The following is a 26,429-nucleotide window of genomic DNA, read 5'->3' on the forward strand; positions in this document are numbered from 1 at the left end:
CAACAAGGTTGAAATAAAGGAGAAAATACTAAGGGCAGCCAGAGAGAAAGGTCGAGTTACCCACAAAGGGAAGCCCATCAGACTCACAGAAGATCTCTCAGCAGAAACACTACAAGCCAGAAGAGAGTGGGGGCCAATATTCAACATTCTTCAAGAAAAGAACTTTCAACCCAGAATTTCATATCCAGCCAAACTGAGCTTCAGAAGTGAAGGAAACATAAAATCCTTTGCGAACAAGCAAGTACTCAGAGATTTTGTCACCACCAGGCCTGCTTTACAAGAGCTCCTAAAAGAGGCACTACACATAGAAAGGAACAACCAGTACCAGCCATTCCAAAATCACACTAAAAGTTAAAGAGCATCAACATAATGAAGAATCTACAACAACCAACAGGCAAAACAGCCACTTAGCATCAAAATGGCAGTATCAAATTCACACATAACAATATTAACCCTAAATGTAAATGGACTAAATGCAGCAATCAAAAGACACAGACTGGCAAATTGGATAAAAATTCAAAACCCATCAGTGTGCTGTATCCAGGAAACCCATCTCACATGCAAGGATACACAAAGGCTCAAAATAAAGGGATGGAGGAAGATTTACCAAGCAAATGGAGAGCAAAAGAAAGCAGGAGTTGCAATTCTCATCTCTGATAAAATAGACTTTAAAGCAACAAAGATCAAAAGAGACAAAGAAGGCCATTACATAATGGTAAAAGGATCGATACAACAAGAAGAGCTAACGATCCTAAACATATATGGACCCAATGCAGGAGCACCCAGATACATAAGGCAAGTTCTTAATGACTTACAAAGAGACTTAGACTCCCACACAATAATAGTGGGAGACTTTAACACTCCACTGTCAATATTAGATCAACCAGACAGAAGATCAACAAGGATATCCAGGGCTTGAACTCAGACGTGGAGCAAGCAAACCTGATAGACATTTATAGAACTCTCCACCCCAAATCCACAGAATATACATTCTTCGCAGCACCACATCACACCTACTCCAAAATTGACCACATAATTGGAAGTAAAGCACTGCTCAACAAATGCAAAACAACTGAAATCATAACAAACAGCCTCTCAGACCATAGTGCAATCAAGTTAGAACTCAGAATACAGAAACCGACCCAGAACCGCACAGCTTCATGGAAACTGAACAACTGGCTCTTGAATGTTGACTGGGTAAACAATGAAATGAAGTAAAAAATAAAGAAGTTCTTCGAAACCAATGAGAACGAAGACACAACATGCCAGAACCTCTGGGACACATTTAAAGCAGTCTCTAGAGGAAAGTATATAGCAATAAGTGCCCATATGAGGAGAATGGAGAGATCCAAAATTGACACCCTATCGTCGAAATTGAAAGAGCTAGAGGAGCAAGATCAAAAAACCTCAAAACCCAGCAGAAGACAAGAAATAACTAAGATCAGAGCTGAACTGAAGGAGATTGAGACATGAAAAACCCTCCAAAAAATCAATAAATCCAAGAGCTGGTTTTTTGAAAAGATCAACAAAATAGACAGACCACTAGCCAGATTGATTAAAAAGAAAAGAGAGAACAACCAAATAGATGCAATAAAAAATGATAAAGGGGAAATCACCACAGATTCCACAGAAATTCAAACCACCATCAGAGAATATTACAAACAACTCTATGCACATAAACTAGCAAACCTGGAAGAAATGGATAAATTCCTGGACTCCTGTGTCCTCCCAAGCCTAAACCAGGAGGAAGCTGAAACTATGAATAGACCAATAACAAGGTCAGAAATCGAGGCAGCAATTAAGAGCCTACCACACAAAAAAAGCCCAGGTCCAGACGGGTTCACAGCCGAATTCTACCAGACACACAAAGAGGACCTGGTACCATTCCTTCTAAAACTATTTCAAACAATACAAAAAGAAGGAATACTTCCCAAATTATTTTACGAGACCGACATCATCCTTATACCAAAACCCGGCAGAGATCCAACAAGAAAAGAAAACTTCAGGCCAATATCCATGATGAACATAGATGCAAAAATCTTCAATAAAATATTGGCAAGCCGAATGCAACAGCAAATCAAAAAACTTATTCACCATGATCAAGTAGGATTCATCCCGGGGATGCAAGGCTGGTTCAACATACGCAAGTCTATAAACGTAATTCACCACATAAACAGAACCAAAAACAAAAACCACATGATTATCTCAATTGACGCAGAGAAGGCATTTGACAAAATTTCAGCAGCCCTTTATGCTAAAAACCCTCAATAAACTTGGTATCGATGGAACGTATCTCAAAGTAATAAAAGCTATTTATGACAAACCAACAGCCAATATCATACTTAATGGGCAAAAACTGGAAGCATTCCCTTTGAAATCTGGTACTAGACAAGGATGCCCTCTTTCACCACTCCTATTCAATATAGTTCTGGAAGTTCTAGCCAGAGCAATCAGGCAAGGAAAAGAAATAAAGGGTATTCAAATAGGAAAGGTGGAAGCCAAATTGTCTCGATTTGCAGACGACATGATAGTATACCTAGAAGACCCCATCGCCTCAGCCCAAAAACTCCTGAAACTGATAAGCAACTTCAGCAAAGTCTCAGGATATAAAATCAATGTGCAAAAATCACAAGCATTCGTTTACACCAATAACAGACTTAAAGAAAGCCAAATCAAGAGCGAACTGCCATTCGCAATTGCTACAAAAAGAATAAAATACCTTGGAATACAACTCACAAGGAACGTAAGGGACCTCTTCAAGGAGAACTACAAACCACTGCTCAACGAAATCAGAGAGAACACAAACAGATGGAGAAACATTCCATGTTCATGGTTAGGAAGAATTAATATCGTGAAAATGGCTATACTGCCCAAAGTAATTTACAGAATCAACGCTATCCCCATCAAGCTACCATTGACTTTCTTCACAGAACTGGAAAAAACCACCATGAACTTCATATGGAACCAAAAGAGAGCCCGCATAGCCAAGTCAATTCTGAGCAAAAAGAACACAGCGGGGGGCATCACACTATCGGATTTCAAACTATACTACAAGGCTACAGTAATCAAAACAGCATGGTACTGGTACCAAAACAGAGATATAGACCAATGGGACAAAACAGAGGCACCGGAGGCAACACAACATATCTACAACTATACAATCTTTGATAAACCTGAAAAACAAGCAAGGGGGAAAGAATTCCCTGTTTAACAAATGGTGTTGGGAAAACTGGCTAGCCATGTGCAGAAAGCAGAAACTGAACCCCTTCCTGACACCTTACACTAAAATTAACTCCAGATGGATTAAAGACTTAAACATAAGACCTGGCACCATAAAAACCCTAGAAGGAAATCTAGGCAAAACTATCCAGGACATAGGAGTAGGCAAGGACTTTATGAACAAAACACCAAAAGCATTGGCAACAAAAGCCAAAATAGACAAATGGGACCTAATGAAACTCCACAGCTTCTGCACGGCTAAAGAAACAGTCACTAGAGTGAATCAGCAACCAACAGAATGGGAAAAAATTTTTGCAGTTTACCCATCTGACAAAGGGCTGATATCCAGAATTTACAAAGAACTCAAACGGATTTACAGGAAAAAAACAAACAAGCCCATTCAAAAGTGGGCAAAGGATATGAACAGACACTTTACGAAAGAAGACATATATGAGGCCAAGATTCATATGAAAAAATGCTCATCGTCACTGGTCATCAGAGAGATGCAAATCAAAACCACATTGAGATACCATCTCACGCCAGTTAGAATGGCGATCATTAAAAAATCTGGAGACAACAGATGCTGGAGAGGATGTGGAGAAAAAGGAACACTTTTACACTGTTGGTGGGAGTGTAAATTCATTCAACCATTGTGGGGAAGACAGTGTGGCCTTTCCTCAAGGCCTTAGAAATAGAAATTCCATTTGACCCAGCAATCCCATTACTGGGTATATATCCAAAAGACTATAAATCGTTCTACTGTAAGGACACATGTACACGAATGTTCATTGCAGCACTGTTTACAATGGCAAAGACCTGGAATCAACCCAAATGCCCATTGATAATAGACTGGATTGGAAAAATGTGGCAGATATACACCATGGAATATTATGCAGCAATCAGAAATGATGAGTTTGTGTCATTTGTAGGGACATGGATGAATCTGGAGAACGTCATCCTCAGCAAACTGACACAAGAACAGAAAATGAAGCACTGCATATTCTCACTCATAGGTGCGTGATGAAAAATGAGAACACATGGACACAGAAAGGGGAGTACTAAACAGTGGGGTCTATTGCGGGGAAAAGGGGAGGGCCAGTCTGAGGGGGAGGTGGGGAGGGATAGCCTGGGGAGAAATGCCAAATGTGGGTGAAGGGGAGAAGGAACAAAAAGCACACTGCCATGTGTGTTCCTACGCAACTGTCTTACATGCTCTGCTCATGTACCCCAAAACCTAAAATCCCATAAAAAATTTAAAAAAAAAAGAAACAGCTTAAGTGTCCATCAGCAAAAGAATAAGGAAATCTCGCATGTATACACAATGGAATATTATCCTGGCTTATGAAAGAAGGAAAGTTTGTTATTTGTGACAACATGGATGAACCTGAAGCATATTATGCTATGTGACATAATCCAGACACCAAAAAACAAATACTGCAAGGTTTCACTTACATGTGGAATCTAAAAACGTTGAACTCATAGAAATAGAGAGAAGGGTGGTTATCAGGGGTTGGGATCGGGGTTGGGGGAAATGGGGAGATGTTGGTCAAAGGGTACAAACCTGTAGCTATTAGATAAGTAAGTTCTGGAGACCTAACGTACAGCAAGGTGACTATAGTTCATAATAATCAATAGTATACTCTAAATTTTCTGAGAGTAGATCTCAAGTATTCTCACTACAAATGAAAACTATGTGAGTTGATGAGTATGTTAATAAGCTTGATTGTGGTAATCATTTCACAATACACACACATATCAAAACGAGAGCTAGTACACCTTAAATATACACAATTTTATTTCACAATTATATCTCAAAATGGTGAAAAAAGATCACATTATCTGTGAATACAAATAGTTTTAATTCCTTCTTTTCAGTCTGGCTGCATATTATTTCATTTTCTTCCCTGATGATCTTAGCTAGAATGTCCAAATATGATGTTAAATAAAAGTGGTGAAAATGAATATCCATGTCTTGTTCCTAATGTTGGAGGAAAAGGACTAAGTCTTTCACCATTAAGTATGATGCTTACTGTGAGGTTTTGGTAGATCATTTTTTTTCCAGATTGAGGAAGCACTAATCTATTTCTGAATTACTGAGGTTTTAGATTTTACCAAACGCTTTTTCTGGATCAGTTGAGATAATCCTTGTGAGGTTTTTCCCCCTTTCTTCTAATGATCTGGTATATAACGTTAAGTAATTTTCAGATATATAAACAATATATAATTCCTGGGATAAATTCCATTTGGTAATGTATAATCTTCCTTATGTATTATTAAATTCAGTTTGCCAGTATTTTTTTTATATTTCATTGTGGATTCATTTATTTTTATTTTATTTAATTACATTTTAGGTTTTGGGGTACATGTGTAGAACATGCAAGATAGTTGCATAGGTACACACGTGTCATGTGATTTGCTACCTTCCTCCCCTTCACCCTCATCTGGCATTTCTCCCGGTGCTATCCCTCCCCAGCTCCCTCCCCTACTGTCCCTCCCCTATTCCCCTCAATAGACCCCAGTGTGTAGTGCTCCCCCCCCGTGTCCATGTGTTCTCATTGTTCATCACCTGCCAATGAGTGAGAACACCCCATGTTTGCTTTTCTGTTCTTGTGTCAGTTTGCTGAGAATGATGTTCTCCAGATTCATCCATGTCCTACAAAGGACACGAACTCATCGTTTTTGATGGCTGCATAATATTCCATGGTGTATATCTGCCACATTTTCCCAGTCCAGTCAATCATCAATGGGCATTTGGGTTCGTTCCAGGTCTTTTCCATTGTAAACAGTGATGCAGTGAACATTTGTGTGCATGAGTCTTTATAGTAGAACGATTTATAGTCCTTTGGATATATAACCAGTAATGGGATTGCTGGGTCAAATGGAATTTCTATTTCTAGGTCCTTGAGGAATCGCCACACCGTCTCCCACAATGGGTGAACTAATTTACACTCCCATCAACAGTGTAAAAGTTTTCCTATTTCTCCACATCCTCTCCAGCATCTGTTGTATCCAGATTTTGTTAACGATCGCCATTCTAACTGGCATGAGATGGTATCTCAATGCCGTCTTGATTTGCATTTCTCTAATGACCAGTGATGATGAGCATTTTTTCATACGTTTGTTGGCCACATGTATGTCTTCTTTTGTAAAGTGTCTGTTCATATCCTTTGCCCATTTTGGAATCTGTTAGTTTGTCTTTTTCTTGTAAATCTGTTTTAGTTCTTTGTAAATTCTGGATATCAGCCCTTTGTCAGATGGGGTAAACTGCAAACAATTTTTCCCATTCTGTTGATTGCTGATTCACTGTAATGACTGTTTCTTTTGCCGTGCAGAAGCTGTGAAGTTTGATTAGGTCCCATTTGTCTATTTTGGCGTTTGTTGCCAATGCTTTTGGTGTTTTGGTCATGAAGTCCTTGCCTACTCCTATGTCCTGAATGGTTTTGCCTAGATTTTCTTCTAGGGTTTATTGGTGCCAGGTCTTATGTTTAAGTCTTTAATCCATCTGGAGTTAATTTTAGTGTAAGGTGTCAGGAAGGGGTCCAGTTTCTGCTTTCTGCACATGGCTAGCCAGTTTTCCCAACACCACTTATTAAACAAGGAATCCTTTTCCCATTGCTTGTTTTTGTCAGGTTTATCAAAGATTGTATGGTAGTAGATACGTTGTGTTGCCTCCAATGCCTCTATTCTGTTCCATTGGTCTATATCTCTGTTTTGGTACCAGTACCATGCTGTTTTGATTTCTGTAGCCTTGTAGTATAGTTTGAAGTCCGGTACTGTGATGCCTCCTGCTGTGTTCTTTTTGCTTACAATTGACTTGGCTATGCGGGCTCTCTTTTGGTTCCATATGAAGTTTAAGGTGTTTTTTTCCGGTTCTGTGAAGGTCATTGGTACCTTGATGGGAATAGCGTTGAGTCTGTAAATTACTTTGGGCAGTATGGCCATTTTGACGATATTCATTCTTTCTAACCATGAACATGGAATGTTTCTCCATCTGTTTCTGTCCTCTCTGATTTCATCGAGCAGTGGTTTGTAGTTCTCCTTGAAGAGGTCCTTTATGTTCCTTGTTAGTTGTATTCCTAGGTATTTTATTCTTTTTGTAGCAATTGTGAATGGCAGTTCATTCTTGATTTCGCTCTCTTGCAGTCTGTTATTGGTGTATAGGAATGCTTGGACTTGTGCACATTGATTTTGTATCCTGAGACTTTGCTGAAGGTGCTTACCAGTTTCAGGAGTTTTTGGGCTGAGATGATGGGGTCTTCTAGATATACTACCATGTCGTGTGCAAATAGAGACAATTTGGCTTCCTCCTTTCCTATTTTAATACCCTTTATTTCTTTTTCTTCCCTGATTGCTCTGGCTAGAACTTCCAGTACTATACTGAATAGGAGTGGTGAGAGAGGGCATCCTTGTCTAGTGCCAGATTTCAAAGGGAATGCTTCCAGTTTTTGCCCATTCAGCATGATATTGGCTGTTGGTTTGTCATAAATAGCTTTTATTACTTTGAGATACATTCCATCGATACCAAGTTTATTGAGGGTTTTTAGCATAAAGGGCTGTTGAATTTTGTCAAAGGCCTTCTCTGCATCAATTGGGATAATCATGTGGTTTTTGATTTTGGTTCTGTTTATGTGGTGAATTACGTTTATAGACTTGCGTATGTTGAACCAACCTTGCATCCCCGGGATAAATCCTACTTGATCATGGTGGATAAGCTTTTTGATGTGCTGTTGCAATCGGCTTGCCAATATTTTATTGAAGATTTTTGTATCTATGTTCATCATGGATATTGGCCTGAAGGTTTCTTTTCCTGTTGAGTCTTTGCTGGGTTTTGGTATCAGGATGATGTTGGTCTCATAAAATGATTTGGGAAGGATTCCCTCTTTCTGAATTATTTGGAATAGTTTCAGAAGGAATGGTAACAGTTCCTCTTTGTGTGTCTGTTAGAATTCGGCTGTGAACCCGTCTGGACCTGGGCTTTTATTGTGTGGTAGGCTCTTAATTGCTGCCTCGACTTCTGACCTTGTTATTGGTCTATTCATAGTTTCTGCTTCCTCCTGGTTTAGGCTTCGGAGGACACAAGTGTCCAGGAATTTATCAATTTCTTTCAGGTTTAGTAGTTTATGTGCATAGAGTTGTTTGTAATATTCTCTGATGATGGTTTAAATTTCTGTGGAATCTGTGGTGATTTCCCTTTTATCTTTTTTTATTGCATCTATTTGGTTATTCTGTCTTTTCTTTTTTATCATTCTGGCTAGTGGTCTATTTTGTTGATCTTTTCAAAAAACCAGCTCTTGGATTTTTTTATTTTTTTCAGGGCTTTTTTCTGTCTCTATCTCCTTCAGTACTGCTCTTATCTTGGTTATTTCTTGTCTTCTGCTAGGTTTTGAGTTTTTTTGATCTTGCTCCTCTAGCTCTTTCAAGTTTGATGATAGGTTGCCAATTTTGGATTTCTCCACTCTTCTCATGTGGGCACTTATTGCTATATATTTTCCTCTAGAGACTGCTTTAAGTGTGTCCCAGAGATTCTGGTACGTTGTGTCTTCGTTTTCATTGGTTTCAAAGAACTTCTTTATTTCTGCCTTCATTTCATTGTTTATCTAATCAACATTCAAGAGCCAGTTGTTCAGTTTCCATGAAGCTGTGTGGTTCTGAGTTAGTTTCTGAATTCTGAGTTCTAACTTGATTGCAGTATCGTCTGAGAGACTGTTTGTAATTATTTCAGTTGTTTTCCATTTGCTGAGGAGTGCTTTACTTCCAATTATGTGGTTAATTTTTGAGTAGGTGTGATGTGGTGCTGAGAAGAATGTATATTCTGTGGATTAAGGGTGGAGAGTTCTGTAAATGTCTATCAGATTTGCTTGTTCCAGGTCTGAGTTCACGTCCTGGATATCCTTGTTAATTTTCTGTCTGGTTGATCTGTCTAATATTGACAGTGGAGTGTTAAAGTCTCCCACTATTATTGTGTGGGAGTCTAAGTCTCTTTGTAAGTCATTAAGAACTTGCCTTATGTATCTGGGTGCTCCTGTATTCGGTCCGTATATATTTAGGATCATTAGGTCTTCTTGTTGTATGAATCCTTTTACCATTATGTATTGACCTTCTTTGTCTCTTTTGATCTTTGTTGCTTTAAAGTCTATTTTATCAGAAATGAGAATTACAACTCCTGCTTTTTTTTGCTCTCCATTTGCTTGGTAAATCTTTCTCCATGCCTTTATTCTGAGCCTTTGTGTATTCTTATATGTGAGATGGGTTTCCTGGATACAGCACACTGATGGGTTTTGGCTTTTTATACAATTTGCCAGTCTGTGTCTTTTGATTGATGCATTTAGCCCATTTACATTTAGGATTAATATTGTTATGTGTGAATTTTATCCTGCCATTTTGATGCTAGCTGACTGTTTTGTTCATTAATTGATGCAGATTCTTCATTTTGTTGATGCTCTTTAGCATTTGGTATGTTTTTGGAATGGCTGGTACTGGTTGTTCCTTTCTATATGTAGTGCCTCTTTCAGGAGCTCTTGTAAAGCAGGCCTGGTGGTGACAAAATCTCTGAGTACTTGCTTGTTCACAAAGGATTTCATTTTTCCTTCACTTCTGAAGCTCAGTTTGGCTGGATATGAAATTCTGGGTTGAAAGTTCTTTTCTTTAAGGATGTTGAATATTGGCCCCCAGTCTCTTCTGGCTTGTAGGGTTTCTGCCAAGAGATCTGCTGTGAGTCTGAAGGGATTCCCTTAGTGGGTGATCTGACCTTTCTCTCTGGCTGCTCTTAGTATTTTGTCCTTCATTTCAATCCTGGTGAATCTGACGATTATGTGCCTTGGGGTTGCTCTTGTTGAGGAATATCCTTGTGGTGTTCTCTGAATTTCCTGGACTTGAATATTGGCCTGCCTTCTAGGTTGGGGAAATTTTCCTGCATAATATCCTAAAGAGTATTTTACAGCTTGGATTTATTCTCTTCATCACATTCAGGTACACCTATCAAATGTAGATTAAGTGTCTTCACATAGTCCCACATTTCTTGGAGACTTTGTTCATTTTTTTTTGTGCTTTTTTCTCTAATCTTTCCTTCTCATTTTATTTCATTGAGTTGATCTTCGACCTCTGATAGCCTTTCTTCCGCTTTGTCAATTCGGCTGTTGAGACTTGTGCATGCTTCACAAGGTTCTCGTGTTGTGTTTTTCAGCTCCATTAATTCACTCATATTTCTTTCTAAGTTGTCCATTCTTGTTATCATTTCCTCAAATCTTTTCTCAAGGTTCTTAGTTTCTTTGCATTGAGTTAGAACATGTTCTTTTAGCTCACGGAAGTTTCTCATTACCCACCTCTGAAGTATGATTCTGTCATTTCATCACATTAATTATCTGTCCAGCTTAGTTCCCTTGCTGTTGAGGGGTTGTGGTCCCTTGTAGGAAGCGAGGTGTTCTGATTTTGGGTGTTTTTCTCCTTTTTGCGCTAGTTTCTTCCCATCTTAGTGGATTTATTCACCTGTCGTCTGAGTAGTTGCTGAATTTCCGATTGGGTCTCTTAGTGGATGTCCAGATTGTTGATGATGAAGTAATTTTGTTTCTTAGTTTTCCTTCTAACCATCTAGCCCCTCTGCTGTAGGACTGCTGAGGTCCACTCCAGGCCCTGCTTGCCTGGGGACCACCTGTAGCAGCTGCGAAACAGTGAGGGTTGCTACCAGTTTCTTCTGCTATTTTTGTCCCAGAATGATGCCTGCCAAATGTCAGTCTGATCAGTTTTTTGTGAGGTGACTCTTTGGATGTACAGGGGTCAGGAAGCTGCTTGAGGAGACAGTCTGTACTTTATAGGAGCTCAAGTGCTGAGCTGTGTGCTCTGTTGTTTATTCAGGGCTGCTAGGCAGGTACGTTTAAGTCTGCTGCAGCAGAACTCATAAAGCCCCTTTTTTTCCTCAGGTGCTCTGTCCTGGGGCTTTATTTACGAGTATCCATTGCACTGTCCTGCCCAGCAAGGAGACAGTCTAGTCACTGCCTGCCTGCAGAGGCTATGCTGAGCTGCACTGGGCTCTGCCCTGCTGCTGTGGGCTCTGCCCTGTTGCTGTGGGCTCTGCCCTGCTGTCGTGGGCTCCACCCTGCTGCTGTGGGCTCTGCCCTGCGGCCGTGGGCTCCATCCTGCTGCTGTGTATAATTCCCTGTAGTCCTGTTTATATGAGTATTGTTAGAACTGCTGTGGTGATAGTGGCCCGCCTCTGTAATGATGGACTCTCTCTGTTATTGTGGGTTGCCTCAGCAATGGCAGGTTGCCTTGGCAATGGCAGGCTGCATCAGCAATGGCAGAGTACCTCCATAGGGGTGTGGTGCCTCGGTAATGGCGGATACCCCTCACCCACTGGGCTGCAATGTCCTGGGTTCAGCTGTGCTTGCCATGAAACTCTTAACCCTGAACATTTCCAATTTCTGTTTTGTTTGTTTTTGTGGGGGTGGGACCCGCTGAGCCTGATCACCTGGCTCCCTGCCTGAGAGTCCTGTTTTTTTTAAGTTGAACAATTGACTTTCTCACCAGCATTTCAGTCGCCTGCTGAAAGGGCGCTTGGATCTGTGTGATTTCCTGTGTGGTGACCCACTGCACCGGCTGAAACAACATCGCTGTCTGGGGATCTCCTGGCCTGTCTTACTGTTTAAGTCCCATTTAATCAGATGAATGTGCTAATCTGCCTTCCCAAACCTCAAACTGCCAGTTTAACAGGGCAACCAGACCAGTGTATTTTGTACGGAGTGCTGCTGTGCTGCGACGCTGGTCGAAACAGCCATGCTGGCCAAAATAGCCATGCTGGCAGCCCATGGGGCTCCTACACCTGGGAATCTCCTGGTCTGTGAGCAATAAATATACGTCTGGAAATGCGACATCCACTCACCCTCTGAGCTTTCACTGGGAGCTGCAATTCTGAGTTGCTCCTGTAGCGCCATCTTCTCCTCCCCGCCAGTATTTTTAATCTAAACATTATTGTGGTAAGGGATACCATAACACAAAATTTACAGTGTTAACCATTTTTCAAATTCAGTGATATTAAGTACATTGACAATGCTATGCAACATTTATCACCATATATCTCCCAAACTGTTTCATTATCTCAAACTGAAGTTCTGTACTGACTTAAAAGTACTATTATTCTGTATTCCTCCCTTGCCCCAGCCCCTGGTAAACACTATTCTGCCTTTCTGTCTGAACAAATTGACAATTTTAGGTGGATCATACAAGTGGAATCACACAATATCTGTTGTTTCGTGTCTGACTTATGTCACTTAGCATAACATCTTCAAGGTTCAACAATATTGTAGCATTTATCAGAATATCATTTTTAAGGTGGAAGAATATTTTGTTGTATGTGTATGCTACATTTTATAAGAAATTATTTTTAATTGTGGTAAGAATGCAAAGCATGAGTTAACAAAAATTTTAAATGTATAATATGTTATTGTTAACTATAGATATAATGTTGTGCAAGCATATCTTGAGAGCTATTCATCATGCTTGACTGAAACTTTATGCCCATTGATCTCATTTCCCCACATTCCTTCCCCTGGTTACAACCATGACACTCTTTGATTCTATTAATTGGACTATTTTAGATACCTCCATAAGTGAAATCATGCAATATTTGTCTTTCTGTCACTGACTTATTTCACTTAGCGTAATGTCCTTAAGATTCTGTGTGTGTTTTTAAGACTGAATAGTATTCCATTGCACATATATACCACATTTTTTATTTAATTCATTCATCGATGAACATCGAGGTTGTTCTCACATATTTGCTCTTATGAATTATGCTACAGAGAACATACAAGTGTTAATTTACCTTAGAGATCCTGATTTCAATTCTTTTGCAGATATATCAAAAGTGGAATTGCTGGATCACATGGTAGTTCTATTTTTAATTTTGTGACAAACCTCCATATTATTTTTCCTAGCAGTTGTGCCGTTTTGCACTTCTATCAACAGTGTGGAAGTGTTTTCTTTTCCCCACATCTTTGCCAATATCACCTTTTTTAAAAAATAATATCCATCATGACAGATGTGAGGCAACATGTCATTACGGTTTTGGGTTTGTATTTTCTGAATGATTAGACATGTTATTACCTTTTTATACACGTGTTGGCCATTTGTATGTCTTTCAAAAAATTTATTCAAATTCGTAGCCCATTTTTAAATTGGCGTACAGTTTCCTTTACAACTGAGTTGTAGGTCTTTCCTATACATTTTGTAAATCAACCCTTTATCAAAAGTAAGGTTTGCAGATATTTTCCTTCATTCTGTAAATTACATTTTCACTCTGTTGATTGTTTCCTTTGCTGTTTAGAAATCTTTTTAGCTTGATGTAGTCCCACTTCTCTATTTTTTAATGTTTGTTGCCTGTGCTTTCGGTGTTATATCTAAAAAATCATTGCCAAGGCAAACATCATGAAGCTTTTCTTTTATGTTTTCTTATAAGAGTTTTACAGTTTCAGGTCTTGTGTTTAAGTCCTACCATTTTTAGTAGATTTTTGTGTATGGCATATGGTAAAAATGCAATTTTATTCTTTTGCATGTCAATATTTGGTTTTCCCAGAACCAATTATTGAAGAGATTGTATGTTCTTGGCACCTATGTCAAAAGTGAATTGATTAGAAATGTGTGAATTTATTTTTGAGTTCTCTTTTCTGTTCCATTGGTCTACGTGTCTGTTTTTACACCAGTATTATGCTGATTTTGTTAACATAGCTTTGTAGTATAATTTGAAGTCAGATAATGTGGTCCTTCCCACTTCAGTGAGACTGACTCCATGTTCTCCTGGGTTGTAGAAATTTTCAATTAGTTTTTTATTTCTTCCAAAGGAAATATGTCCATGAATTCATGCTCAATTGGTCTGCTTGTGGGGGAAAGTTCCTACCTCACTACATTGTGAACTCTGAGTTTTGCTACTATTTTGTTGAGGATTTTTTCCTTAAGAAATGAGTATATAAATATGTCTACATTCATAAGACATATTGTTTTGTAGTCTTCTTGTGATATCTTTTTTGATTTTGTTATTAGGATAATATTAAAAGAATTGGGAAGTGTTTTCTTTTCTTCTACTTTCTGAAAAATATGGTAATAAGTTGGTATTAACTGTTCTTTAAATGATTGGTAGCATTAACCTATGAAGCCACCTGGGTTTGGACTTTTCCTTTAAGAGAGTTTTAAAATTTTTGTTTGCTAATTTAACCTCTTTATTTTTTGTAGGTCCATTGAAATTTTAGGTTATTTTTTTAATCAGTCTCAGTAGTTTGTGTCTTTGAAGGAGTTGTTCCATTTCATGTAAGTGATCTAATACATTAGTATACTATTGTTCATAGTTTCCCCTTACAATGGTTTTCGTGTTCGTAAAGTTACTTTCTGTATACTTTTCTTCATTCTTAATTTTACTAATTTGATTCTTCTCACATTTTCATGGTCATTTTAGCTAAATGTTTGTCAAAATTGTTGATCTCTTCAAACAACCAATTTTATGGTTTATTGATTTTTCTTTGTTGTTATTTCACTAATATCTTAATATTTTCTGTAATCTCTTTATTATTTTCTTTCTTCTGCTTGCTTTAATATTAATTTGCTCTTCTTTCTCTGATTTGTCAAGTTGAAGTTCAAGTTATTACATTAGGGTCTTCTTTCTATCTCAATACAGGCATTTACAGCAATCAATTTCCCTCTAACAACTGCTTTAGTTGTGTCCCATATTTGGAATATTGTGTTTTCATTATCATTCATCGCAAAGTAGCTTATAATTTCCCTTGTGATTTTTGCTTTATCTCAGTGAGTATTTATCAGTGTGTTGTTTAATTTTCATATATTTGTGAAAATTCCAATTTTTCCTGCACTATTGACCTCTAATGTTATTTCATTACATTTGGAGAATATACATTGTATAATTTAAACTACGTTAATTTATGTGGTTTGTTTAAATCTTTAAAATATGGTCTATCCTGGAGAATGTTCTGTGTGCAGTTGAAAAATATGTTTTTTCACCTACTGTTTGGTGAGATAGTCTCTAGGTGTCTACATGGGCTAGTTGGTTTATAGTGCATTTCAAGTTTTCTATTTCAAGGTTGATCTCAACCTGCCTATCCATTATTAAAAATGATGCATTGAAGTTTTCCACTATTGTTAAATTTTATATCTCTCCCTTTATTTATCTTAATATTTGCTTTATTTGTTTTAAGACTGTGTTCTTAGGTGCATCTATGTTTATAAATTTATTTCTTCCATAGGTAGTAAAACTTATTTCATTATACTATCTCCCCTTACCACAGCAATATTTTTACTTTAATTCAGTTTGACACATTACTGCAGCCACTCCATACTACTTATACTTTAAATTTATTTATATCTTTCAATCTAAAGTGTGACTCCTGTAGAAAATATATAACTGTATTTTGCTTTTGTAAATCTCATTTAACTATCTCTGCCTTTTGATTACATTGTTTAATCTATGCACATTTAAAGTTATTGAAACAATTGAATTTACACCTGCCATTTTACTGATTTAAAATACATTTTGGGCTTTTCAGTTCCTGTATCTCTTTTTTACTGTTGTTCTTTATACTTTAATTTCTGGGGTACAGGTGCAGAATGTGCAGGTTTGTTACATAGGTGCACATTCCATGGTGATTTGCCACACCCATCAACCCATCATCTACATTAGGTGTTTCTCCTAATGCCATCTCTCCCCTAGCCCCCTAACCCCTGACAGGCCCTCGCGTGTGATGTTCCCCTCCCTGTATCCATGTGTTCTCATTGTTCAATTCCCAAACATGAGTGAGAACATGTGTTTGGTTTTCTGCTCTTGCGTTAGTTTGCTGAGAATGGTAGTTTCTTCTTCATCCATGTCCTTGCAAAGGATATAAACTCATCACTTTTAATGGCTGCATAGTATTCCGTGGTGTATATGTGACACATTTTTTAAAATCCAATCTATCATTGACTGGCATTTGGGTTGGTTCCAAGTCTTTGCTATTGCAAACAGTGCCACAAAAACATATGTGTGCATGTGGTATTATAGTAGAATGATTTATAAAGCTTTGGGTATATACCCAGTAATGAGAATGCTGGGTCAAATGGTATTTCTACTTCTAAATTCTTGAGAAATTACCACACTGTCTTCTACAATGGTTTAACTAATTTACACTCTCACCAACATTATGAAAGTGTTCGTATTTCTCCACATCCTCTCCAGCATGTTTTTTCCTTACTTTTCTTTTTTATTATTATTATACTTTAACTTCTGGGGTACATGTGCAGAATGTGCAGGTTTGTTAAATAGGTATACGCATGAGATGGTGTTTTGCTGTATCCATCACCCCATCATCTACATTAGGTATTTCTCCTAATGTTATTCCTCCCCTAGCCCCACAATCCCTTGCTATCCCTCCCCCAAACTCCCAGCTCCCAACAGGCTCCAGTGTGTGATGTTCCGCTCCCTGCATCCATGTGTTCTCACTATTCAACACCCACTATGAGCGAGAACATGCTGTGTTTGGTTTTCTGCTCTATCAGTTTGATGAGAATGATGGTTTCCAGCTTCATCCATGTCCTTGCAAAGAACATGAACTCATCTTTTTTATGGCTGCCTAGTATTCCATTGTGTATACGTACCACATTTTCTGTATCCAATCTATCATTGATAGGCATTTGGGTTGGCTCAGAGTCTTTGCTATTGTGAACAGTGCTGCAATAAATATACGTGTGCATGTGCCTTTATAATAGAATGATTTATAAACATTTGGGTATATACCCAGTAATAGAATTGCTGGGTCAAATGGTATTTCTAGTTCTAGATCTTTGAGGAATCGCCACATTGTCTTCCACAATAGTTGAATTAATTTACACTCCTACCAACAGTGTAAAAGTGTTTCTATTTCTCCATGGCCATTACAAAATGGTAAGGGGATTAATGCAACAAGAAGAGCTAACTATCCTAAATATATATGCACCCAATACAGGAGCACTCAGATACATAAAGCACGTTCTTAAAGACCTACAAAGACACCCCTGAATGCTCCTGAATGACTACTGGATAAATAATGAATTGAAGGCAGAAATAAAAATGTTCTTTGGAATCAATGAGAATGAAGACACAGCATACCAGAATCTCTGGGACACATTTAAAGCAGTGTGCAGAGGAAAATTTTTAGCACTAAGTACCCACAAAAGATAGGAGGACAGACCCTAAATCAACACCCTAACGTCACAATTAAAATAACTAGAAGAGCAAGAACAAACAAATTCAAAAGTTTCCTGATTTTTTAATAATTGTGAATTCTAACTGTTGTGAGATTGTATCTCATTGTGGTTTTGATTTGCATTTCTCTAATGACCACTGATGATGAGCTTTTTTTTTTATGTTTGATGACTGACTGCATACATGTCTTCAGTCAGTCATCAAACATACAAAAAAGAAGTTTTGACAAGTGTCTGTTTATAACCTTGCCAACTTTTTGATGGGGTTGTTTGTTTTGTTCTTGTAGATTTGTTTAGGTTCTTTGTAGATTCTGGATACTAGTCCTTTGTCAGATGGATAGATTGCAAAAATTTTCTCCCATTCTGTAGGTTTCCTGTTCACTCTGACGATAGTTTCCTTTGCTGTAAAGAAGCTCTTTATTTTATTAGATCCTATTAATCAATTTTGGCTTTTGTTGCCATTGCTTTTGGTGTTTTAGTCATGAAGTCTTTGCCCATGCCTGTGTCCTGTATGGTATTGCCTAGATTTTCTTCCAAGGTTTTTATGGTTTTAGGTCTTATGTTTAAGTCTTTAATCTATCTTGAGTTAATTTTTGTGTAAGGAATAAAGAAGGGATCCAGTTTCAGCTTTCTGTATGTAACTAGCTAGTTTTCCCAACACCAATTCTTAAATAAGTAATCCTTTCCCCATTGCTTGTTTTTGTCAGAGTTGTCACAGATCAGATTGTTGCAGATGTGTGGCATTATTTCTGAGACCTCTGTTCTGTTCCACTGGTCTATATCTCTTTTGGTACCAGTATCATACTGTTTTGGTTACTGTAGCCCTGTAGTATAGTTTGAAGTCAGGTACTGTGATGCCACCAGCTTTGTTCTTTTTGCTTAGGTTTGTCTTGGCTATGCTGACTTTTTGGTTCCATATAAAATTTAAAGTAGTTTTTCCAGTTCTATGAAGAAAGTCAATGGTAGCTTGATGGGAATAGCATTAAATCTATCAATTACTTGGGCATTATGGCCATCTTCACAATACTGATTCTTTCTATCCATGAGCATGAAATGTTTTTCCATTTGTTTGTGTACTCTCATTTCCTTGAGCAGTAGTTTATTGTTTTCCTTGAAGAGGTCCTTCCCATCCTTTGTTAGTTTCATTCTTAGGTACTTTATTTTGTTTGTAGCAATTGTGAATGGGAGTTGACTCATGATTTGGCTCTCTGTCTCATTGGCATATAGGAATGCTTATAATTTTTGCACATTAATTTTGTATCCTGAGACTTTGCTGAAGTTGCTTACCAGCTTAAGGAGATTTTGGGCTGAGAAAATGGGGTTTTCTAAATATACAATCATGTCATCTATAAACAGAGACAATTTGACTTCCTCTTTTACTAATTGAATACCCTTTATTTCTTTTTCTTGCCCGATTGTCCTGGCCAGAACTTCCAATAGTATGTTGAATAGAAGTGGTGTGCCAGTTTTTAGAGGGAATGCTTCCAGCTTTTGCCCATTGAGTATCATATTGGCTGTGGGTTTGTCATAAATAGTTATTAGTATTTATAAATTTGTTTCATCAATACCTATTTATTGAAAGTTTAGCATAAAGAGATGTTGAATTTTGTCAAATGCCTTTCCTGCTTCTATTGAGATAATCATGTGTTTTTTGTCAGTAACTCTGTTTATGTGATTGATTACATTTATTGATTTGCATATGTTGAACTAACCTTGCATCCTAGGGATGGAGCAAACTTGATTATGGTGGATAAGCTTTTTAAAGTTCTGTTGGACTTGGTTTGCCGTATTTTATTGAGGATTTTCACATCAATGATCATCAGGGATATTGGTCTGAAATTTTCTTTTTTTGTTATGTCTCAGCCAGGTTTTGGTATCTGGATAATGCTGGCATCATAAAATGAGTTAGGGAGGATTCCCTCTTTTTCTATTGTTTGGAATGTTTTCAGAAGGAATGGTACCAGTTTCTTCTTGATCTCTGTTAGAATTTGGCTGTGAACCTGTCTGGTCCTGGACTTTTTTTTTTTTTTTTGGTTGCTAGGCTATTAATTGCTGCCTGAATTTCAGACCTTGTTGTTGGTCTATGCAGGGCTTTGACTTCCTGGTTTAGTTTTGGAAGGCTGTATGTGTTTAGGAATGTATCCTTCTCTACTAGATTTTCTAGTCGATTTGCATAGAGGTGCTTATAATATTCTCTGATAGTAGTTTATATTTCTGGAGATCGCTGGTGATACCTCTTGATCATTTTTTAATGTCCCTATTTGATTATTTTCTCTTTTCTTCCTCATTATTTTTGCTAGCAGTCAATTTTTTCAATTTTTTTGGTTAATCTGTTCAAAAAACAAGCTCCTGAATTCACTAACTTTTTGAAGGGTTTTTCGTGTGTCTACCTTTTCTAGTTTTGCTGTGAACTTAGTTATTTCTTGTCTTCTGCTAGCTTTTGAATTTGTTTGCTCTTGCTTCTCTAGTTCTTTTAATTGCAATGTTAGGGTATCGATTTTAGATCTTTTCTTTTTTCTCTTGTAGGCATTTCTTAATACTAAGTTTTAATTTGATTGCACTGTGGTCTAAGAGACTCTTTGTTATAATTTTTGTTCTTTTGCATTTGCTGAGGAGTGTTTTACTTCCAATTATGTGGTCAATTTTAGTCTAAGTGCAATGTGATTTTGAGAAATATGTATATTCTGTTGATTTGAGGTATAGAGAGTTCTGTAGATGTCTATTAGGTCCTCTTGGTTCAGAGCTGAGTTCAAATCCTGGATATCCTTCTTAATTTTCTGTCTCATTGATCTGTCTAATATTGGCAGTGGGGTGTTAATGTCTCCCACTATTATTGTGTGGGAGTCTAAGTCTCTTTGTAGATCTCTAAGAACTTGCTTTATAAATCTGAGTGCTCCTGTACTGTGTGCATAGATATTTAGAATGATTAGCTCTTCTTGTTTCCTTGATTATTTACCATTATGTAATGCCCTTCTATGTCTCTTTTGGGTTTTGTTGATTTAAAGTCTGCTTTATTGGAGACTAGGATTGCAACACCTGCTTTTTTTTCTTTCCATTTGCTTGGTAAGTATTCCTCCGCCCATTAATTTTAAGCCTACATGTGTCTTTGCAAGTGAGATGGCTCTCCTAAATGCGGCACACTAATGGGTCTTGATTCTTTATCCAATTTGCCAGTCTGTGTTTTCTAATTTCGGCATTTAACCCATTTACATTTAAGGGTAATATTGTTATGTGTGAATTTGTTCCTGCCATTATGAAGCTAGCTGGTTGTTTTGCCCATTAGTTAATGCAGTTTTTCATAGCATCGATGGTCTTTACAATTTTATATGTTTTTGCAGTGGCTGGTACTGGTTGTTTCTTTCCATCTTTAGTGCTTCTTTCAGGAGCTCTTGCAAGGCAGGCCTGGTAGTGACAAAATATCTCAGCATTTGCTTGTCTGTAAAGAATTTTATTTCTCTTTCACTCATGAAGTTTATTTTGGCTGGATATAAAACTCTAGGTTGAAAATTTCTGTCTTTAAGAATGTTGAATATTTGCCCACTCTCTTCTGGCTTGTAGTGTTTCTGCCAAGAGTTCCTCTGTTAATCTGATGGGCTTCTATTTGTGGGTATCTCAACCTTTCTTGCTAGGTGCCCTTAACATTTTTTCTTTCATTTCAACCTTGGTGAATCTGGCAATTATGTGTCTTGGGGTTGCTCTTCTCAAGGAGTATCATTATGGTGTTTTCTGTATTTCCTGAATGTGAATTTTGGTCTGTCTTGCTAGGTTAAAGAAGTTCTCCTGGATAATATCCTGAAAAATATTTTCCGACTTGGTTCCAGTATCCCTGTCACTTTTAGGTACACCTATCAAATGTATATTTGATCTTTTCATATAATCCCATATTTCTTGGAGGTTTTGTTCATTTCTTTTCCCTCTTTTTTCTCTAATCTTGTCTTTTTACTTTATTTTATTGAGTTTATTTGCAATCTCTGATATGCTTTCTTCCACTTGATCAATTTGGCTATTGACAATTGTGTATGATTCATGAAGTTCTCATGCTGTGTTTTTCAGCTCCATCAGGTCATTTATGTTCTTCTCTACACTGGTTATTCTAGTTAGCAATTTGTCTAACCTTGTTTTCAAGGTTCTTAGCTTTTTTGCATTGGGTTAGAGCATGCTCCTTTAGCTTGAAGGAGTTTGTTATTACCCACCTTCTGAAGCCTACTTCTGTGAATTCATCAAACTCATTCTCCATCTAGTTTTGTTCCCTTACTGGCGAGGGCTTGTGATCCTTTGGAGGAGAAGAGGTTTTCTGGTGTTTGAAATTTTCAGCTTTATTGCACTGTTTTTCCCCAATCTTCATGGATTTATCTACTTTTGGTCTGTGAAGTTAATGGCTTTTGGATGGGGTCTCTAAGTGGATGTTTTTTTTGTTGATGTTGACACTATTGCTTTCTGTTTTAGTTTTCCTTCTAACATTCAGGCTCCTCTGCTGCAGGTCTGCTGGAGTTTGCTGGAGGTTCACTCCAGACCCTGTTTGCCTGTGCATCATAGGTGGAGGCTGCAGAACAGAAAATATTGCTGCATTTCTTCCTCTGTAATCTTCATCCCAGAGTGGCACTTGCCAGATGGCAGGGAGAGCTCTCCTGTAGGAGGTGTCTGTTGACCCCTACTGGGAGGTGTCTCCCCATCAGGAGCAATGGGTGTCAGGGACCCACTTGAGGAGGCAGTCTGTCCCTTATCAGAGCTCAAACACTGTGCTGGGAGATCCACTTCTCTCTTCAGAGCTGCCGGGCAGGGACATTTAAATCTAAAAGTGTGCCCACAACTGCTCCTGCTCCCAGGTGCTCTGTCTCAGGCATGTGGGGGTTTTATTTATAAGTCCCTGACTGGGGTTGCAGCCTTGTTTTCAGAATGCCCTTTCCAGAGAGGAGGGAATCTAGAGAGACAGGCTAGCTGCAGCAGCCTTGCTGAGCTGCAGTGGGCTTTGCCTAGTTTGAACTTCTAGGCGGCTTTGTTTACATTGTGAGGGGGAAGCTGACTACATAAGCCTCAGCAATGGTGGATGCCCCTTACTCCTCCAAGCTTGAGCACCCCAGGTAGAGCTCAGACTGTTGTGCTGGCTGAGAGAATTTCAAGCCAGCAGATCTTAGCTTGCTGGTCTCTGTGGGGGTGGGACCCACCAAGCCAGACCACTTGGCTCTTCGGCTTCAGCCCCCTTTCCAGGGTAGTGAACAGTTCTGTCTCACTTGTGTTCCAGGTACCACTGGGGTATGAAAAAACTGCAGGTATCTCTGTGTCTGCCCAAACAGCTGTTCCGTTTTGCACTGGAAATACAGTGCCCTGGTGTTATAGACACCAGAGGGAATTTCCTGGTCTGTGGGTTGCAAAGACCATGGCAAAAGCACAGTATCTGGGCCAGAGTGAATGGTGCTGTCCCTAATGGCTTCCCATGGCTAGGAGAGGGAGTTCCCTGACCCCTGTACTTCCCCACCATGCATTGGCTCACCCTCTTTGGGCTGCACACACTGTCCAACCAGTTTCAATGATATGAACTGGGTACCTCAGTTAGAAATGCAGAAAACAACCAACTTTTGTATTGATCTTGCTGGAAGCTGCAGACCAGAGCTGTTTCTATTCAGCCATTTTGCCAGAAATCTCCTACTGTTGTTTTTTGGATCAAGTGAATATTTTCTAATGTGACATTATTCCCTTAACAATTTTTTCATAGTATGTTTACTGTAATTTTTCACTGTGATTTTTTTCTTATTGTTAGCTTTGAAGTTGGCTATATACTTTTTTAAAAAATTAATTTTTAATTTTTATGGTTACATGTTAGATATATATATATTTATGAGATAAATGATATATTTTGACACAGGTATAAAATGTGTAATAATCACATAAGGGTAAATAGGGTATCCATCAACTCAAGCATTTGTCATTTCTTTGTGAAATAAATATTCCAATTATACTCTTAGTTATCTTAAAATGTACAATCATTTATTGTTTACTGTAGTCATCTTGCTATCAAATAATAGAACTTATACATTGTATCTAAAAAATTTTTTGGACTGATTACTCATGCTCAGTTTCTGCCCCCATCCCACTACACTTTCCAGCCAATGATAATGACTATTCTGCTCTCTGTCTCCATGAGTTCAATTGTTTTAATTTTTGCTCCCACAAATGAGTGACATCATGTAAAGTTTGACTTTCTCTTCCTGGCTTATTTCACTTAATATAATAATCTCTAGTTCTGCATTGTTGAAAATGATAGGATAAGACTTCTGTTTATTCCTGAATAGTACTCCACTGTGTTTATAGACCACATTTTCTTTATTTATCTGTTGATGAGCACTTAGGTTGCTTCCGAATTTTGGCTACTGTAAATAATGCTGCAATAAATATGGAAATGCAAAAATATTTTGAATATACTAATTTTAAAAATCAATGTATTTTTATAATCAGTATATTATAAAAGGAATGTACCCAGCAATAAGATTGCTGGATTATATACTAGTCCTATTTTTAGTTTTTTTTTTAAAAACCACCAAACTGTTCTTCACAATGGTTGTACTAATTTACATTCCTGTCAGAGTGTGAAAGGGTTGCTTTTTCTCCACAACCTCATCAGCACTTGTTATTGCCTATTTTAGGATAAAAGTCATTTTAATTGAGTTGAGATGATACCTCATTGTAGTTTTGATGTGCATTTCTCTGATAGTCAGTGATGGTGAAAATCTTCACATACACAAATCTTTCATTTGCATATCTTTCTAAAATAAATATCTATGCAGCTATTTTCCCTTTTTTGTATTATACTTTAAGTTCTGGGATACATGTGCAGAACATACAGATTTGTTACATAGGTATACACATTCCATGGTGGTTTGTTGCACCCATCAACCCATCGTCTACATTAGGTATTTCTCCTAATGCTACTTCTCCACTACCTCCCCACCCCCTGACAGGCCCCGGTGTGTGATTTTGCCCTCCCTATGTTCATGTGTCCTCATTGTTCAACTCCCAATTATGAGTGAGAACGTGTGGTGTTTGGTTTTCTTTTCCTGTGTTAGTTTGCTGAGGATGAGCATCCACATCCAGCAAAGGATGTGAACTAATCCTCTTTTATTGCTGCATAGTATTTCATGGTGTATATGTGCCACATTTTCTTTATCCAGTTTATCGATGGGCATTTGTGTTGGTTCCAAGTCTTTGCTATTGTGAACAGTGCTGCAATAAACATACATGTGCATGTGTCTTTACGGTAGAATGATTTATAATTTTTTGGGTATATACCCAGAAATGGGATTGCCAGTTCAAATAATGTTTCTGTTTCTAGATCCTTGAGGAATTGCCAAACTGTCTTCTACAATGGTTGAAATAAATTCCACTCCCACCCACAGTGTAAAAGCGTTCTTATTTCACCACATCCTCTTGAACATCTGTTGTTTTCTGACTTTTTGATGATTGCCATTCTAACTGACATGAGATAGTATCCTATTGTGGTTTTGATTTGCATTTCTCTAATGACCAGTGATGATGAACTTTTTTTCATGTTTGTTGGCCACATAAATGTCTTCTTTAGAGAAATGTCTCTTCATATATTTGCCCACTTTTTGATGAGGTTGGTTTTTCTTGTAAATTTGTTTAAGTTCCTTGTTGGTTCTAGATATAAGCCCTTTGTCAGATGGATAGATTGCAAAAATTTTCTCCCATTCTCCCAGGTCTTTTCACTCTGGTGATAGTTTCTTTTGTGTGCAGAAGCTCTTTAGTTTAATTAGATCCCATTAGTCAATTTTGTTTTTTGTTGCCATTGCTTTTGGTGTTTTAGTCATAAATTCTTTGCCTGTGTTGATGTCCTAAACTGTATAGCTTAGGTTTTCTTCTCAGGTTTTTATGATTTTAGGTCTTATGTTTAAGTCTTTATTTCATCTTAAGTTAATTTTTGTATAAGGTGTAAGGAAGGGATCCAGTTACAGTTTTCTGCATATGGCTAGACGGGTTTTTCAATACCATTTATTAAATAGTGAATCCTTTCCCCATTGCTTGTTTTCATCAGGTTTGTAAAATATCAGGCAATTGTAGATGTGCGGTGTTATTTTGGAGATCTCTATTCAATTCCATTGGTCTGTATATTTGTTTTGGTACAAGTACCATGCTGATTTGATTACTGTCACCTTGTAATATAGTTTAAAGTCAGGTAGTGTACTACCTCCAGTTTTGTTCTTTTTGCTTATTTTTGTCTTGGCTATATGGGCTCTTTTTTGATTCCATATAAAATTTAAAGTAGTTTTCTCTAATTCAGTGAAGAAAGTCAATGGTAGTTGATGGGGATAGCTATGACCATACTTTAAGCAGTATGGCCATTTTCACGATATTGATTCTTTCTATCCATGAGCATAGAATTTTTTTCCATTTGTTTGTGTTCTCTCTTATTTCCTTGAGCAGAGGTTTTTTGTTCTCCTTGAAGAGATCTTTCACACTCCTTGTAAGTTGTATTCGTAGGTATTTTATTCTCTTTGTAGCAATTGTGAATGGGAGTTCACTCATGATTTGGCAATCTGTTTATCTGTTATTGGTGTATAGGAATTCTTATGATTTTTGCACATTGATTTTGTATCCTGAAACTTCACCAACATTTCTTATCAGCTTAAGGAGATTTGGGCTGAGAGGATGGGGTTTTCTAAATATCCAGTCATGTCATCTGCAAACAGAGACTATCTGATTTCCTCTTTTCCTAATTGAATACCCTTTATTTCTTTCTTTTGCCTCTTTCTTTCTCTTGCCTGGCCAGTACTTTCTATAGTATGTTGAATAGGAGTGATGAGTGAGGGCATCCTTGTCTTGTGCTAGTTTTCAAAGAGAATTTTTCCAGCTTTTGCATTCAGTATGATATTGGCTCTGGGTTTGTCATAAATAGCTCTTATTAGTTTGAGATAACGTTCCATTGATATCTAGTTTATTGAGATTTTTTAGCATGATGGGGCATTAAATTTTATCAAAGACCTTTT

This window comes from Callithrix jacchus, chromosome X (assembly GCF_049354715.1).
Source record: "Callithrix jacchus isolate 240 chromosome X, calJac240_pri, whole genome shotgun sequence".
NCBI lineage: Eukaryota > Metazoa > Chordata > Mammalia > Primates > Cebidae > Callithrix > Callithrix jacchus.